The sequence below is a fragment of the Manis javanica genome, chromosome 14 (genome assembly GCF_040802235.1).
Source record: "Manis javanica isolate MJ-LG chromosome 14, MJ_LKY, whole genome shotgun sequence".
In the NCBI taxonomy this organism is placed as follows: Eukaryota; Metazoa; Chordata; class Mammalia; order Pholidota; family Manidae; genus Manis; species Manis javanica.
The window spans coordinates 479,564-497,504 of record NC_133169.1 but is presented as its reverse complement, the minus strand read 5'-3'; the positions used below and the strand labels follow the sequence as shown (position 1 = coordinate 497,504).

Genomic DNA, 17,941 nt, shown 5'->3' with positions numbered 1-17,941 from the left:
TCGCACAGTGGAACATTATTCAGAAATGAAAAACTAATGTGTGAACCACAGCTGCGCATATCTGCTCGGATACCTCTCAGAAACATAACTTCGAGGGGAGAAAAATAAGTTGCCGAAGGGTACATGACACTATTTACCTAAGGTTTAGAAGTGTATGTAGAAGTCATGTGTTATTTGTAAACACACATAGGTGGTAAAGATATAAAAAGGATGCATAGGGATAAACAACAATTTCAGAAAAGGCAATTTCTGAGTAAGGTGGTATGGGATAGGGTGGGGGAGCACCCTGACGGCTTTAAACACTTTTTTTAAAAAAAGTATGAGAAACATTAAAGTTTAACAAAAGTTAGTGGTAAGCTCCCTATGTGCCTATTGATCTCTGTGCACACTGTATTTCAAAATTTGTTAAATGTGGGGAGAAAGAGTGGGCACGTGCATCTGTATCCTTGGCATGGGAGACTGGGCTTGGGGTGAGTGTGTTTGTGTAACCTAGATTTTGTTCTGGGAGAGGAAGGATATATTTTAAGAAGAGTAAAAAAAACTCTTGCAAATAACTTAACTCAGCCCATCAAGCATTAGGCATAGAAGCAATGTCCCTGAAAGATTTCTACCCAAATCTCTTCCTCAGTTCACTTCTGTACAAAATTCCCTCCTTCACGGTAAGGCCTCCTGGAGTCTCCCGGTATCTGGGCTGCATGAGGTAATTCCTACCCTGGAGTTACCACTACTCACTCTCAGGAGGAATAGGACATGGCTGATGCCTGGCCCCCGACACAAGAGAGGCAGGTCAGAGGTCCCACAGGGCAGCACCCATGGGCGGGGACGCTGCCGGGGACTCGGGGTAGCCTGGCGAGATGGGAAAGCATGGACCCTGCTTCCAGCCCCGCCTAGTCCCCCGTTTGGGGTGCAGCCTTGGGAGGGCGCCTGTCCCCAAGGGGTCCTTCCTGTCCTGAGGACCAACACCTGCCTGGGAGCTGGGCGGGGGCTGAGTGGCCGGCTCACCCAAAGACTGACACGGTCGCACTGGCCAGCTGTGTCCTCTCATCGTCTCAGGAGCAGTGGGAAGAGCCCAGGAGGGTGGTCAGGAGGCCCCGGCTGTGCCACTTTCCCATCTCACTCCCACACCAGACCAATTACTGATGGTCGAGTGGCATCAAAAACCCCCTGCGAATATCCTGTCCACCAGAGATGCGTTAAACAGTGGAGTGGAACGTTGAAGAAAACGACTTCAGGTGAAAACTAGCCCAGAGAAGCCGGTGTATCTATGCTCCTGATGGGTAACTCAGCCTTTGAGGCAAAGGGTGCTGTTAGGGGTAGGGAGGGTCATTACATGGTGACACCCAGGTCACAACGGCTTCACGTAACACTGAAGAACACCTAATGCCACAGCCTTAGAATCTATAAAGCATAAATCGACAGGATCACAAAAAGAAATCTAGAAGTCTGCCATCACAATTGGAAATTTTAACCTAAGTTCCCTCAGCAAACGATAAAGAAGTTAAAGATCGGTAATCCTGCAGAGGGACTGAAGACGACAATTGACCAGCTGGATCCGAGTGAGGAGCGGTGATGGTGATGTAAAGTAATTGTAAGCATCAAGGAACTCATATGCGGAACGCTTTTCCACTGTAAATTAAATACACGATCATTAACAAAAGAATGACGATGGGGATTTCTGCGTTGTAAGGAGGTAGGTGGGAGCATTCTGTGTGTGGGAGCAGGGGCCCCGGTCACCAGCACGCCTGGAGGCATCAGGGCAGCGGACGCCATCCTCACGCCACGGCACTGAGCTCGCTGGACCGTGGAGGCTGAGGACGTGCCTGAAGGTACCGTGCTGCACTGTACCAGGAACAGGGCCTTATATTGTATACCAATGGTCTGACCATCTCGGCATATGTTCAGGCCATTCTGCACACAGTCCTGCTCTAAGACTGAGCCTAAAGGGGCAGAGCTGACGGGCTTCCCGAAGGCTGCGTGACCCTCTCCGACTTAGACATTAGAATCCGTACCTGCAGGATCCCAGGGTGTGAAAACCTGCCTTTCCGCCTACCCTGTATCCAGACATAAGGTCCTTGAGGATCCTTTAGAAAGGTGGGCCCGGCTTCGTTTCCTGGAGAAATGTCTGCATTTGGCCTTTTGGTCCGTCGAAGCCACCTGCTGAAATTTATTAAGTCCAGAAAACTACAGAATGGATGCACCTGAGAAAGAAAAAGAGAGGGGATATGGCCACAGGAGAATAGGATGTGTTCACCATGCTCCATTAGATTGGGAGGATTAGTAACCTGGTGGGTCAGGATATTGTAAAGTACTTGTTCATCCTCCTTTATGGAGGCCTTTTAAAAATTAGGAAATTTATCACAGCAGGATTTCTGTAGTCCTCTGCTTGATGGCTGTATCCTCAGACTGGCAGCTAGAAGCTGAGAATGTGGAGGATTTTTAAGTTTCGTATTTATCAACAGAAAAAAAAAAACAGAGAAATTGGAGACCGATAATGATACAATACATCTGGATATAATTTTTGGTTGAATAACCATATCCAAAGATTGACTTTCTATATTAGCATAATTCAGGGCTTTGTTACATGTCTGCTTCTGCTCACTATTTTAATCAATTATTTGTACAAGTAAAAACTTTCATGCTTATCAAAATGTCAAATGACCCAAGCTTTGAAAGAATAGCTAACACACATGAATCACAGAATCTTTCAAGATGGTCCTCGTTTTATGTGTATTTAGATTATAGGTTAGTGGTTCCTAATTTCAAAAACAGCAAAACCTACATAAAGTGTTATCTTCCCTAGTGTAATTTCTGCTACACGCCCACTAGCATGGCTGAAATTCAGGAGATTGTTGGTGAGGTGTGGACCGCTGGAAATCTCAGTCATTGCTGGTGGAAATGGAACATGATGCAATCAGTTTAGAGAACAGTCCATCACTTACTTAGCAGGCTGAAAATACAGTTGCCACATGACCACTCCTAGAGATTTATCCTGGAGAAATGAAAACCTTTGCCTGCATAAAGACCTATGCACAAACACGTATAGCCATTTTCTTCACAGTAGCCCCAAGTGGAAGCAACCTGAATGCCTGTGACAAAAGGGTGACTAAACACACATGCTACACGGTTGCACCATCTCAATGATGAGAGGGATCCACTGATCTACAACTAGATAGATTCTCACAAACATTATGTTGTGCGCAAGAAGACAGAGACAAGAAGAGTATATTTGATTCCATCACATGAGACTCTAGAAAAGATGAACCCAACCTATGGGGCTGGGGTCTTTGCAAAGGTTACCAGGGGTCTTTCTGGGCCTCTGGAGCTGCCCTCCATCCTGACTGGGGTGACGGTCCCAAGAGCGTACACATTTGCTGAAGCTTATCAAACTCTACCCATAAAGTATGTATGTTCTCTTATACGAAGTTGTGCTCCAATAAAGTGGATTAAAAAGTAGTATGATTGCAGAACCCTAATAAAAAGGTAGAGAAACCAATGAGGTATGTGGCAGTAGAAACAGAAGCTTCTTGAATGACCCTGTGCTTTAAGGTCTGAGTTGTAGCATCCAGTTATGATCTGTGGCTCTTGAACTGCACAGTAATGACCAACTTCTTTGATTAATTGGCTTAATTAGGCACCCATATCCCAAACAAAACGCCCACTACAACTTCAGAGAATATTATTATATTCAGAATTGCCTCAAGGACTAAAGGAGTAATTGCCTAAAGGACTAGGGCCTGCAAACCAGCAATGGTACCATTATTATGATCTTTATTATTGTTTTTGTTTATATTTATACTTATTTTGGTGAAAAATATATCTGTCTGTTCACATTGAAATACGCTGAAATTTAAGCACAGTCTATTGCAGGGAGGTAATAAAGTCGGTACCAAATACAAACTGAATATGATTTTCAGTATGAGATAAGGTACTTCCGTTTCACACAGATGTGAATCATCCTGTCAACGGGGGTCTCACTGTATATCACAGGCGACAATCATAAGGAAAATCTTGGGTCTTACTTTAAAAAATTAAAATTCAAAATGATAGGCATCACACTGTGGAATATGGAAGCCAGAGGATGATTTAGGTAGAACTGCAGACTGACCCCCACTGATTCTGCGAAGGGATCGCGGCCAAACGGCGCAGTCAGGTGGGCCCTAGAGACCAGCCCACACAGGTGAGGCACCGTACGCTCTGCAGGTGGCGGCTCACCGATGCGAGTGATGGAAAAGTGACTTCTAATTACATTTCATTCCAAGTGTGAGTCAGATAGCTCTAGGAGGATAACTTTTAAACATGCTTTTTACACTATTGTGATATATTTTCAATGCCTGAGGGGCATTGCACCGAGACAAACAAGGTGCCCACTTCTGGGGTGATTTCTTCTTTGCGGGCACTGTGTGGCCTGCAGCTCTCAAGTTTCTTTGAGTTTCCAAACCTTTTATGGCAAAATCAAACTCAAAAAAGAAAGACAGAGAAAAAAAACCACAACAGCATATTTTGCATGCAGGGAAGCCCTATCACACAAATTTCAGAATAAAACCATTACTGTTGATGAACTTTCCTGATTTTGCTTCAGGCCTGGACACACAGCTTTGAGAATGTCTCCATGTCATTGCTGCCCAGCTTGAACTTTAAAGTTGTCCAATTGCTAAACCAAACATACCTTGGGTTTGCCAAGGAAAATAATCTGTTTTCCTATTTCCTGTCCTCTATCAGGGTACAAAACATAAAACAAGCCAAAATTCCCCCACAGTGGGCTTGTAGTCTTAAGGAGACCATTATTTTCTATGCAGAAAGTCCAATATTTCTTCCAGAACGAATTTCCTTGCTGACCGCACTGAACATCGAAAAATCAGTGACAGCTTTCTTGGGAAAACCTGAAGGAGGAATTTGGCTTTGGGAGACAGGAAGTGGTTTCTGTTGCTGTAAAGGCCAAGAGAGAATGGCATTTCTGGGCCTCCCCGTCAAGGTGTCTGAACCGCCTGAGAGGTGGTGAGGACTCCTTTGAAGCTTGCCGAAACCTGAGCAAGCTTCACCCATCAACTCCTCATTTGAGGACGGAGCTAGGACAACGCTGACAGACTTCTTTGCATTTTCTCTCGTTTCAAGGAAGAGGGAATCAAGTTGGGAAAGATCAGTTCAGCACTTTTAAGAAGTCTTTAGCACAGACATATTTCATCCATTAGGGTAATGTTTTCCTCAGACTTGTCCAGGAATAAATCCCAACCTTCTCCCCTTAAGAGCCCAAAGACACAGCTGATGTGTTTTCAGTTGGGGCAATGAAATGCTTAAATGGGAAACACATGTCTACATGGTCGGGGAGGACATGCTAGTCTTGTTTATGAGGCCCCCATTTAGCAGTGATCTGACAGCCACAGAAAGGGTAAACAAGCAGCCGGTAATTAGGTCCTAAATAATAGTTCTTCCCAGGAAAATAGTGGGATTGAGATCCATGTAGGACATGCATTACCTAATATGAGGTTAAGGTTTATTTCAAAAGAAAGAAGTGCTGGTAAAACCTTATGTAGGGGCTGCAATCCTGGTTCCTGAAGCACAAATAATTTGACTAACTGCCTCCCGCCCCCGCCCATGGGCCTGGACCCTGCCGTCTTACACACCGTTTCCATGTGGAAACATCTGCCCAGTGTTTCTTCACCACTATTTTCTTTTCTAAACCATGAGTCCCAAGTAAAATCGGCTGAGAAACTGGGAAAATGGGGAGAGAAGTGTTTATCTCCGGGGAGAATCAAAATTCACCAATAACACAGAGAAGGTGCCCAGTCACAGGAGTCTGAGGACATGTGGGGTGGGGTGACCACAGTTGGCCTTTTAGGGTCCAGGACAGGGGCACATACAGATCATCTAATCTGGTAGCAGTTACCGTGGGACAGGCGTGTGGCACGAGGGAATCACTCTTGCAGATAAAACTAACATTAGTAAGTTTAATCAAGTGGAGTATGTCGTACAAATCCTACGAGCAGCGTTTCTAGAAATAACAGGTTTTGGATGCAAAGCAAGCCCTTAAATTGAAAATACTGACATGGGATTCTGTGCACTGCTATTACCTTGTTGAAGATCTAACTGTTACAGTTACATAAATACCTACCAGTAATGCTTCCTGGTGCTCTCCAGGGTCTGGGCATTTGCTATCCTTCCTTTTAGGACCTCCAAACTTAGTATCTATTCCTAGTTGTTAATAAACATTAACAAATTAATAATAAATACATTTACTAAACAACACTTTTTAGATATCCATAATAATGAGCAAGAAGTGTGAAGAATGTTGGAAGTACTTTAGCAATAACGTATGACTTTGGGAATTCCCAGGCATTCTGATTCCTTGTTCCCAAATCATAAGATTAATGTCTGTCGGGACTTTGGAGCAGTAGTCCTAGGTGGATTTAGGAAGAAACGTCATTCTGCAGAGGAATACTGGGGCCCTGGGGCCCAGTGCCCTGCAAAGAATGGTGCAAATGTTTTGGGTTTGAGAAGTGGAAAAGCCAGATATAAGCCTTCCTTATTCCTAGATACAGGCTAGATATAGAGGCTTGCAAGCTACTGGGCAATGGGGATTTGTTAATACTCTATTGTTGAAACTATCAAGATTAAGGGTTTCACTTTGTACCCTTTTATGCCCTTTTATACCCTTTTAGATAAACAAGGGGCATAAATTCAGGCAATTATCTCAATATTCTTTGCTAAATTTTGAGAGCACCTGTTTAAAATTGGGAAGAGCAAAAACCAGGATGGAGGGATGACCAGGAAATGGGTAGAAAGAGCTCTGAACTTCGTTCCAAGTAGAGAAGAGTCTTCTGCAGAATAGGGTCAGAGAAGGGCACGGGGACCGGCGTGGGGGTGGGCTGATGGGCTTTGAAACCTCGGGATTTCTGGAGACTGCCTCCGACCAGGCCCCAGACTTAGAGGCCTTTTTCCGTAATTGAAAAGCTTTCACCAGCGTGATGGGAAAACACAGAAAAAGAGATGAGCCAGAACAGAAAACCAAAGGTCAGCTGTGGCCCAAGGATGCTACCCAAATACTTGGTCATTGGGCCACCTTAACTATAAGGTTTTTCCACTGTTCCAAACTCCAGTCATGGAAGCACCATTTGATACTTTGTACCTCTGTATACCATCCATACTCTAATTTAATACTTTTCTTTAATTCAGTATGCTTTTTAACTTAGCCTTGTCCCAAACAATAATAAACATGAAATCATTGATTGATGTGCAAACACTATTTCCCCAAAGCATATTTGCCTGTTGCATATATCATAACACATTGGTACATAACTATTACACCAAACAAAACTCCATCTGTGTACTGCCTAAACTCATCTCGTCTACCGCGGACCACCCTTTGGGAAAGACTTGTAAAGACCATTTTCACTGATTCACTAACAAAGCCCAGAGGATGTGCACCCTGTCTTGAATGCACAAAGGGAAGCAGAGCTTTGCAGTCACCCAGGACCCCACACAAGAAGGCACCCATGCTTGGTTTAATATTCTGCTATTGCCTTCCTGACATTCTTAATCATTTTTTAACAAGAATCCCCATATTTTCATTTTGCACCAGGTGCTTCAAATCACATAGCAGCCCTGGAAGGAGGGAGGATCTAAAAAGGTTGGCGTGGGCACATGGGTCAGTGACCCTGAAATTTGTTTTCCATCAACAACTTTTGGCAAAGGATCATTAAGTGGCTGTTAGGAAAACCACCACCCTAAAACTCTACAAGACACCCACGGGCGGTGAGACAGGAATGTCAGGCGTCGGTCACCTTGTGTCGGAGTGCGTGTCAGAGCTCTGCTTGGGGAGTTCCGATGATATTCATTAACCAATTAGATATTCCACAATTAAGAGCTATGTTATGGATAATAAATGTGACAGCAGATTAGTAATGGGAAGCTCCTCTGCAGGCAGGAGCTGGGAAGGGAGAGGCTCACGCAGCTGTTTAGAGGCGCCTCTGCTGAGCCTGTTACGGGCCACACTGCATCCAGCTTCAGCCTCTCTCTCCAGCTGCTCTGACCAGTGTCCCCGGATACAGACTTGTCCCTAAACTGACAAAAGCTGCTCAAGAGTGTCAGTGGGGCTCACATACATGTGTGTAGACACCTAAGCCGTAAAGCAGGTAAGGAGCTGTCAGCGCTTGACCGTGGTGGGCCATGTCCGCCTGCTCAGCGCTGCCTTGGTCTCCCCTCAGTGTGGGGCGCCCCCAGCGTGCTTCATGGAAGGTGTACTAGAAAAGGGTGGCCGCCAGGCCCTGAGCACACAGCTCCTCAGGAAGGGGCAGCCAGAGCCCTGTGTTCTCCCCCCTCCTAATTTCTCCTTTCCCAAAAATGCTGTTGTAAGCGTCCCTCGGTCTTTGCATGCGTCACTCCGCCCTGCCCTTTTGCCTGGCACACCCCTCTCTGCGGGAATGTCATATAGCCTTATTCACATGCCACCTTGTCTGTGAAATTTGCGAACTGTCAGGCAGAGGTCGCTCGTCCCTGCTCCACCTTCCCACGGCCTCCCATTTCCTCCTGCGTGGCGGCCGTCATTACCCGGCACTGTGCCCGCTGTCCTCTGTCCGACTCAGTGCTCCCCGTGGGTCTGTCTTTCATCCCGAAGGAGTGGTTGGTGACATGCAGCTCTCCCCCTACGCTCCATATAGTCACTGAGGGAGCGAATGAATGAAGTGTGCTCTTTGGGCCCCAGTGCGCCATGCCGTGCAGAAGTTTATTTATCTTAGAGCCTTCCCGGTCTGTCCGAGTAAACGTGAGCATCTACGTGGCACCATCGGGCGAAAACTGGAAACACTCAGCCTTCCAGATGTTTGGTGTCATGTGGATAAATCCCCAGATGATGGACTGAATTTTTCTGTGTTCGTTGGAGTGCTTGGCATCATATGTGTCATGAGCCCTTGTGCCCCCTCCTCGGTGGGCTCGCAAAGCTTCCTACAGACCCAAACGCTGCCAGCAGGATGCGCGTTCATCGTGCTGCTCACGGGACAGCTGGCAAGTCGGTGCCAAAGGGGCTTTCAGTTCACTGGGCTCCACTGTCACTGGAAACTACAATTCATTAGGACCCACATGTGCAAAGCACATTTTCAAGTGAGAGACATCATGACAAACATTAGCTGACGAGGATATTTTTTAAGCCGCAGCATCAACTGCCCTGCTGTCCATCAAGCCACTTCGCGGGGATTTTGCCCAAGGGGCGACCAGAGCGCTGACAGCACCGGGCTGCTGCGACCGCGCCCACTGCGTGCAAGCCCTGTTTCCCCAGCTCCCAGCCTCTGCCAGGCCCTGCTCGCCACCTTTTGGCCCAAACTCCAGTCGTTAGCCTGCCTCTGTGGCTCGGTGGTTTGAGGAGTCCTGAAACCTCCATTCCCTGCCGTTCAGGTGGGGCTGAAAGACGGGCCTGAGAACCACCTCGGGAAGCTCCCGGGCACACAGAGGTGTGGGGCTTGTGTCACTGTTTGCCTCAGTGCGGTTCCCTGGATTGAGCGGTTCTCTCCTCAAAAGCAAACTTGGCTTCTGTCTGAGCAATTGTTCCTCGGAGTGTCCAGATGTGACAGCAAAATAACAAAAAGTCATGAAAGCTTAGTAAATGGCAATGATGGAGATTGCGATGCATAGAAAACAAGGAAATTCAACCTGAAATCTTCCAGGGATTTCTGAGCAGGTTCTGAGGGAGCGAATGAATCAAGTGTGCTCTTTCAGCCCCAGTGTACCATGCCGTGTAGAAGTTTATTTATCTTAGAGCATTCCCGGTCTGTCCGAGTAAATGCAAGCATCTACATGGCACCATCGGGTGAAAACTGGAAACACTCCTGCTGCAAATTCCAAAGCCCTGGTACCCTGGTGCCCCCTCCGGGGAGCTGCAGGGAGACTTAATTTTTCCTGTGCTTTTATGTGACTCTCAAGGTGGAGGGGCCAGTGCATCCAGGTGGTGCACAGCCTGGGTCTCTCCCAACAGGGCACGTGGGCCAGCACTGCAGGCCAGGCTCCTGGAATGAAAGGCGGCCGGCCTGCAGATAGAGCATTGCCCTCTTCCTGGAAGCAGTGACAAGGCACTGGGCCTGGTGGTTTTTCCTGAACAAACACGCTTGGCCAGTTATTTCCCTCAGCTCCTGAGAAATCTGAGAACACAGACATTTAAAAACCCTGTTTCTCGGGGAGAATATGAGCTCCTCATACAGAATCAACAGGTAAGAGTTGGAAAGGACGCTCCTTCCATTCAAACCAGCAGGGGAGAGGCTGTCTGACCTGCACAAGGGTGCCATGCAGAGGTCCCGGGAAGGACTGCGCATCAGACAACGTCTAAATCCACGGTCCCCGTGCAGAGCCCTTCTGCAAGGCACTGTGCAGATTCCCCAGGAGCAGGTGAGGTAAAAAGGGGACATTCGCTGAATGTCAGGAATTGCTTTTTAAATATTCCCAAAAAACCTCTTAAGCTATTGTCCTTTCTAAGCCTCCCCAGCAGCCCCCAGGAGGACGGAGCCTTGGGGCACCGGGTGTAGGTCACTGCTTGTCTTGCTCGCCTGAGCCAGTGCCTGGGAGAGACCATCATGGACAGACCGTGACGGTACAAGGAAGATTCCTAGTCGGTGTTTGTTGAGTGAATATAAGATGCATCTGCAAATCATCAGCGTGTGATTTTTGCTTTAAAAACTACGACTGCAGTTCCTTTTCAGAAATGCAATGTGAAAATATTGGATAAAATTATTCTTTCTATGTCTTTTCTTCCTCTTTTGACCTCCTACCACCTCTTCAGAAGCTCTTGCTCAGGCTCACGTGCTTCTCCTAGGCTGTCTTTTCAATCTTTCTCCTTTCGCACATCAATATGCTTCTCGATTTCATGACTTGATATCCTCTTGACCTGCAGCTCCATCAGCTGAATCGTTCATCTTCCTCCATTTCTCCATCAAAACTCTCCTGTTAACTTTCCCCTTCCATTTCCTCACTGTGAAGACATCCTACACAATTTCAAAACCGGCTTGTCACCCACATGCTACAAAAACTTATTCTACTCCTGAACATCTCCAGTGACTTGGTAATCACTGACTTCCATGGACTTTTAAATCATCATCATTATAATTTTTACTTTTATTCCTGGTAAGAATAAAAATGCCATGTCCATATCCAGAGCTACAGTCAATTGGTTTTATAGTGTAAAGACCCTAAAGGTCCTTGAACGTCAGTTTCTAACACACAGCTTTGCCACGACGTGAGACGAGGCAGACGCGCAGTGTTATTGGTGACTCGAGATGGATGAGGGAGGGCTCTGCTCTGGGGACCCTACCGTCCGCTGTGAAGAGAGATCTCTGCACATGATTGAGAGGTGGGCAGATGAGTACCTGAAGGGTCGGCATAAAAGCTTTTGGAAACCTAGGACGGAGTGACTCAGTCCGAGTGGACAGGGAGCTGCATTTGGGAACCACCTGTGGAATGATAGGTGGGAGAGTGAAACTGATAAAGAGGTGACCTTTGAGCAGAAGTGAAAGGTGGACGTAGTAGCAGGAAGATAAGTCCAGGCAATGGCTCTTGAGTGTACATGTGGTGCAGAGGAGGAAGGTTCTGGAAAAGTAAGCAAGAGCTATGCTGCCTGGGCATCTACACCATTATTCAGTCAGGACCAATGCTTAAAAATAAAATTCTAGAATGGCAATAAAGACAACCAGCGTGGGCATTTCCTATCTCTCCCAAATTGGATTTTAACCATAATTCACTTTTCTTCCAACTTCCTGGAGCACAGTTGTTCTTGGCGGAAGCCCCTTTGCCCCCAGGAGACATGCAGCCAGCGAGGTCCAGGGACACTGCTGGTCAGCACAGCTGGGAGAATGTTCTGGCACCTAGTGGGCAGAGGTCAGCAAGGCTGACAAACGTCTCATGATGCACAGGACAACCCCATGTGGCAAGAATTATCTGGCCCCAGAGTCGGCGCTGAAGAGACAAAAATTGTCCGAGGAGAAGGTCATCTCTTAGCTTCACTCCCACTGGGGGCACCTGGCCGTCATTTGATCTGATTCTCTAATCACTCCACTTTGTCATCCCTTATCTCGGTACCAAGTGACCCTTCCCGAGACCAGTTTGTGTTTCCTTTTCTCGGTTGTGTGCATGTCATGCCCAGTTCAGTATATGGACGGGGCTGCCTGGGGGTGTCTGTGAGACAGATGGGGGCTGCTCTGTGGAAACAAAACGTCTGTACAAAGGCTTCCCTCTTCTACCTCACCTCCAACTCCAGGAGGCGTCTGCTGGCCCTTGGGTCCCCACGTGCCCCCTAGGGCTCCTTATTTATGCCCGCCTCTCTCCCCATCTTCCAGGGTAAATGGTCACACCGTTTTCACACATGGAGGAATTAGCTACCTGTCTGCTCCCCAGGCCTCTGCCAGGCAGCCATGCCTGTGAGGTCTGCCCTGCAGAGGATTTTCCCTAACAAGTTCATTCCTCTAGAGAAACCCTGGGGCCCCGAGGATGGCAGAGTGGGGAGCATAGGGCCCAGGGGATGGGGCGGCAGCTCAGGAACACTGTCCACAGCATCCCCAGGGGAATGGGGGTGACACCCCCTGGAGGGGGCAGAGGATGGCATCCCGGGTGGATGGTGGGAACGAGAGTCAGGGAGGGAAAACGCAGCAGGCGTGTGATGGTTGCTGGGCAAGGGCGCATCGTGGGCATATACGTGTGGCTGCATTAGGCAGGAAAATAGGTATGACTGGGGTAGAAAGAGAATAAGGCCATAAAGCCCACCAGAAGGGACTCAAAAAGTTAACCAGTTAAAACTAGAAACCCAGAAAAGACTCAGAGTTAATAAATTAATCAGCTAATGCTCAGAAGGCCAGGAGTAACGTGGCCAGGAAATGTCTGATATTCCCCACATAAAGGAGGGTATCTCAGCATAGCCCGTGTCTTTATTGCCTTAATCATGCAGGCTCAGCTTATTTTTTAACTTTACCTCTATGCTGTTTTTCCTCCTTCAGCCCTAATCAAGTAATTTGCAATCTGGGCAACTAATTTAGCAAGCAGGCCCAGCAGTAAACAACATAGTAAAAGATTCTTAACTTACTCTTTAGCAAACAGACAATGACTCAGCCCACCTTGCGGGCTGGGCAGGCAGTTGTGTTTGATATGTTCCCAGACCAAGATGTCAGCAACTCAGGGAGAAATCAGAGCAGTAAATTTCTGGTGTTAAGTTAATTTTAAATAGTCGGGGACACCTTGACAAGTCTGCACCCCCAGCCCGTGGTCACATTCCTGAGAAATCCTTAAAAGGGGGCACCCTCGACCTTTCGGTGCACTCCTCTCTCTGGGGTCACCTGCACTTTATAAGTGCGTAAACTTTTAACCTTAAACTCCCTCTCTTCAACCTTTAGGGTGACTCTCCTCCCTGAGGTCGCCTGCAGTTTTTCTCTCTTTAAGTAACTTTCAATAAAATTTTTATTCTGCTTCACTGCTGTGTCTCTGCCCTTCAGTTCTTTGTTGTGGCTGGACAAGGACCGAGGAAAATACACAATGCCACCCTAACACTTGCAGATTTTCAGGCGTAACTGAGAGACTGGAAGCCAGGGGTCCTCCATGGGCGAGTGGGCGCAAAATACAGGACAGCTGTGCATCTCTGTATCACTGCCAGATTCCAAGGACTGTCATGTCGCAGATGATAGAATGGCCAGGTGTCGGGGTGGCAGGCACTCTCCCAGATGTACTTTTAGGGCCCAGAACCATTCCTTATGGCTGCAGCTAAGTGTGACTGTTCACAGTGCATTAGTATATTTAATTTAAACAGAAGAAAGCATTTTCTGATTAACTATATAGAAAACTAACTGAAGAGAAGCTAATGTTTCTTAGTAGTTTATTATAGCTTGACCTCAGTGACGTGACCCCAGGGAACTCCTCTTCTACTCCATTTTGTAGCTGTGTCCTGGCTGTGTGTCCCTCAGCCAGAAAGGAATCCCTAAGGCCAGAGATCTGCTGGTCCCTGGGAAGAGAGGAGAATCTGGTTCTTTGGAAAAGCTGCTTCCTGCCAAGGCTTGGAGAGCCTCCCAGCCTCCACACAGCTCTGGGGGCTGGAAATATGCATGGTGGGGCGTGTCATCGTCACTGGGGAAACGATGACATCTTCCTGATGTGCTCAGAAATAAGGATACGTAAGTGCATACACAAGTAAGTGCCTGCCTGACAACGAGAGGGGCAGAAATGTGCTGGAATTCAAGAGAGAAAACAGTTCCTAGTTACCGTAGAGAGAATAGTTGTATGTTAAAAATGCATTGCTTATGTTTTTACACAAAATGTCCATTTATGAACAATGTGCATTAACAATAGTGTGCTAATTAAAACAGACCACTGAGCATCATTATTTAACAACACTTTTTTAAGCTTAGTTTTTGTTACCATCTAAATTTGAAAATAATCTGTTAAAGATGGTTGATGATCTGAGTACTCATGTCCTTCGCCCTCGAGTTAAATCAAATGACTGAGATTTTTGTTACGTCTTCTCACGGTCCTATTTTATTCTGACGAGCAGCTCTCCCTTCTCCCTGAGATGAGGCGGGGGTGGCTGAAAGGACACCAGAGGAAGTCGGATGTCCAAGTTTCCATCCCGGCTCTGCCATGTCAGAGCTATTTTTGAACCAGAGTAAATGGCCCTACCCTGGACTTGAGCAGTCTCATCTAGAAAATGTGACCGGACAGCCTCTCAGCCCCTGCAGCTCCGTGACCCTCTGGGAGTCCTGCCCTTCCCTCCAACTCTGCTGTCTCCACTGTCACCCCTCTGCCCTTTCATACAGGAATGCTGCCACCCTTGACCATCCGCTCTTTCACCACCTTCCTTTCTGAGTGTCAGAAGCCATGCAGGGGTCCTGTCTACCAGCCCACGGAAACCTCACCTTGACTGTTGGGGCACAGGTTAACGTGGCGATGTTGCAGGTATTGGCAGTGACGAGGTACAGGGAACAACCTTGGAGGGTGTGGTGGAGGTCAGGGGACAAGGCCATCGCGAGTCACTGCCTGAGAGGCCACTGCCTTCAGAACGGGAGGACTGGGCAGGTGCCTACAGGCCCTCGGTGAACTGAGTCTAGCCTTCCAAGCCTTTACTTCATCACCTGTGAAATGCAGGTGTGAACTGCTTCCTGCCTACCGCGAAGGGCTACAGCGAGGACCCAGCGGGCCAACGATCAGGACGGGCTTTGTGATACTGCACCGATGTACAAACACAAAGATTTTACTGCATTTGTTTGGTGCTTGGCTGCTGTGTGTGAGGGAGGGGATTTGCTGAAGATTTCAGATTCTAAAAGATTTAGGGAGCTATTTTAGGATTTCTCTGCCCTGCTTTTCCAGCACCACCGTGTTGATCCTGTTGTTCATGACAACGCCCGTGTCCTTTGCCTGATGGCCGCTGGCCTCCAAGAACTGGTGTGACCTTGTCTTTCTGCCTCCACACCCCTACCCTCCTGCCGTGCCAGCCTGGCCACCATCTCAGGGTATGGCTGTCCCTCTGCACCTCTGTGCATTCATTCACGCCCTTCCCTCCTCCTCAGTGCAGTTCCCACCTCTGATTCCATTGGAAACATTTGATTCCACATGCCACCCACTCAAGAAAGACTTTTGCAAAAGTTCATCATTTTTTTGCAGGGGTTTATATGGCACCTTTATTCCTGAATATATATATACATGTAATTATTAATCAAACTATGATTAATTGTTCATGCATCATTCCCCTGGACTGTAAGCTCCTCTCGGGGAATCATGCCCTATTTATTGTAGTGGAAATGAACAATGAATTCTATCCTCATAAACAGCTAGTAATTATTTATGCTTAATGCATATTTGTTGACTGATCAAATGGATGCGGAATGATGGCAGGCTCCATAGGCACAGGACACCGTGCCTAATGCTGTGCTAGATATTTAAAAAGGAAACGAACAGTGAGTGTATTCTCAGTAAGACTTGGAAGATTCCCATCTCAAAGAATTTCCTTGCTGAACTGGGAATTGCTGACGGGTAACAGCAAGCAGAGTTAACACTCCAGCTAAGTGCAACCAGGCAGCAGTGGACAGGTGGGGAGAGCAGCCTGGGATGAGAAGCCTTGATTCCAGGACAGCTCACATGTTAGCTTTGTGACTCCAGCCACCTTGAAACATCTCCAATCATCACTGTCCTCATCTGTGAAACATGGCATTTGGGTTACGTGGTCCCCAGAGCCCAGCCCAGTGTTAACACTTAGTGAGTATTAAACACTATGAAGTCATCTGATTTGCTGTCAAACTCAAAGCCAGGTTGTGCCAAGGAGACCCGCTTGTGAATGTCTCGATGGCTAATAACCTTGACCGGACAATATAACTGTTCACAAGAGCTCTAATAAAAAATTATAATTCTTTTCTCCGTTGTCTAAAACAAGATGATCGGCTCTGCAGATTATGCACTGTTCTCAGCTCAGAGTTCCAACATGCTTTATGCCCAGCTCTGGTTTAGGAGGCATGAATAAACACGCATCCTCTTCAGTCTAGATGGAAAATGCGTGCCCTGGCTCTGCTCTAGAGGGAGTGGTTAAAATGCACATCCCTTTCAATCTGGATGGAAAATATGACATACTTCAGGTTAATCTCCAACCAATGTGCAGAGAATCACTTCTGGAACCATGAGAAACAGAGAAAAAATTCCCCTGCACAACTTCAACCAAATTGGAATTGATATTTGTTGCAGAGCCTGGAGACTTGCCTCTTGGCAGAAGAAGATTTTTCTCAGTTGGTTTCAAAGGTCTGATGATATGATGCAACAGCTCGCCTTGTAACTCCCAGTGGACTGTGTCTGAGTGACCATGACTCCCAGGAGGGACCTCAGCAAGCCTCAGAAGACAGCCTCGCTCTTTTTAAAAATCATATATTGTCTTGGACATACATGCCCATGATTGAAGAATCTGGGATCAACAGGGGGGACATACAGAGAAACAAGAGGAAAGCTTTTTTTGTCTGGGGTAAAACCCAAACATCTCATGATCTCACTTTATCCAGGACTCTTCTCCATCCCACAAAAAAAAGCAGCACAATACAAGGAAAAACCACAGATTTTGGAGATAGGCAGCTCTGGGCTTAACTCTTGGCTCCTGACGTCTACAGCTAAGTGGCCTTATAGCAGGTACTGTGGTCGGTCTGTTTATCTCTGAGATAGGAGCATATGTTTCAATCACACAGAGTTGTAAATTGGGTGTTTTGCTGTCTGAACCATGTAGATTCCTATGTGCCAGATTCCCAATTTGATTATAAAAGTTCTGTGCTGTGATAAAGGGAGGATCGCCATCTTAAACAACCTAAAGGTGCTTTGGAATTTTTAGTGTCACATGCAGAAGAGCTAAGCCACATGGCTGCCCAGCGATCGCCACGTGGAGGCAGGGGAGTGGTTGCGCACGCCGTTAGGAAGGACATGCCTGCTTCCTGTGCTTACCAGGGCCCCACGCCTGGTGTAATGCTCTGCTGTCAGCCCCTTGGAATTCTCAATAACCTTTCAACAAGACGCCCTGCATTTTCATTTTGCCTGGGTCCCACAAATTAGAGGTCAGTCCTGAAACTTAGGAAGGAAACTCAGTGTCCCGTGCATGCCTTGCTCAAGCTTGTGGGAAACGATGGCACATGTGCGGGCATCACCCTGCCTTGCAGCACAAGCAGGGATTAGCATTTGTGCATTTGGCTTCAAAGGACAAAGTTAATTCTGAGTTGGTTTTGTACAGTCTCATGTGATAGATTCCACAATTACATACGTAAACATAGCAAAGATTGGAAGAGAAATCAAAGGCTGGCAAGACCATTCACACATAAAAGCCCTCTAACAAAAGGACTTTTCACCTAGACCCCTTAAGGGTTTTAAAGGTGAGGATAGGGTTTTCAGTATTATTTACAGAAAAGCCAAGCGGTGCTGCTATCCAGTGACTGCTAATTGCAGGAAAGGGCTGGTTGTCCACGCCTCTGAG

At 47.1% G+C, this 17,941-nt stretch overlaps 1 long non-coding RNA gene across 1 annotated transcript; it reads left to right on the top strand.

The window, feature by feature from the left end:
* The first annotated feature begins 14,663 nt into the window (after positions 1-14,663).
* Positions 14,664-16,356, top strand: LOC140846166 (uncharacterized). The gene is made up of 2 exons (XR_012125081.1): positions 14,664-14,904; positions 15,316-16,356. It is a non-coding gene; the product is annotated as an uncharacterized lncRNA (long non-coding RNA).
* The last annotated feature ends 1,585 nt before the right edge of the window (positions 16,357-17,941 follow it).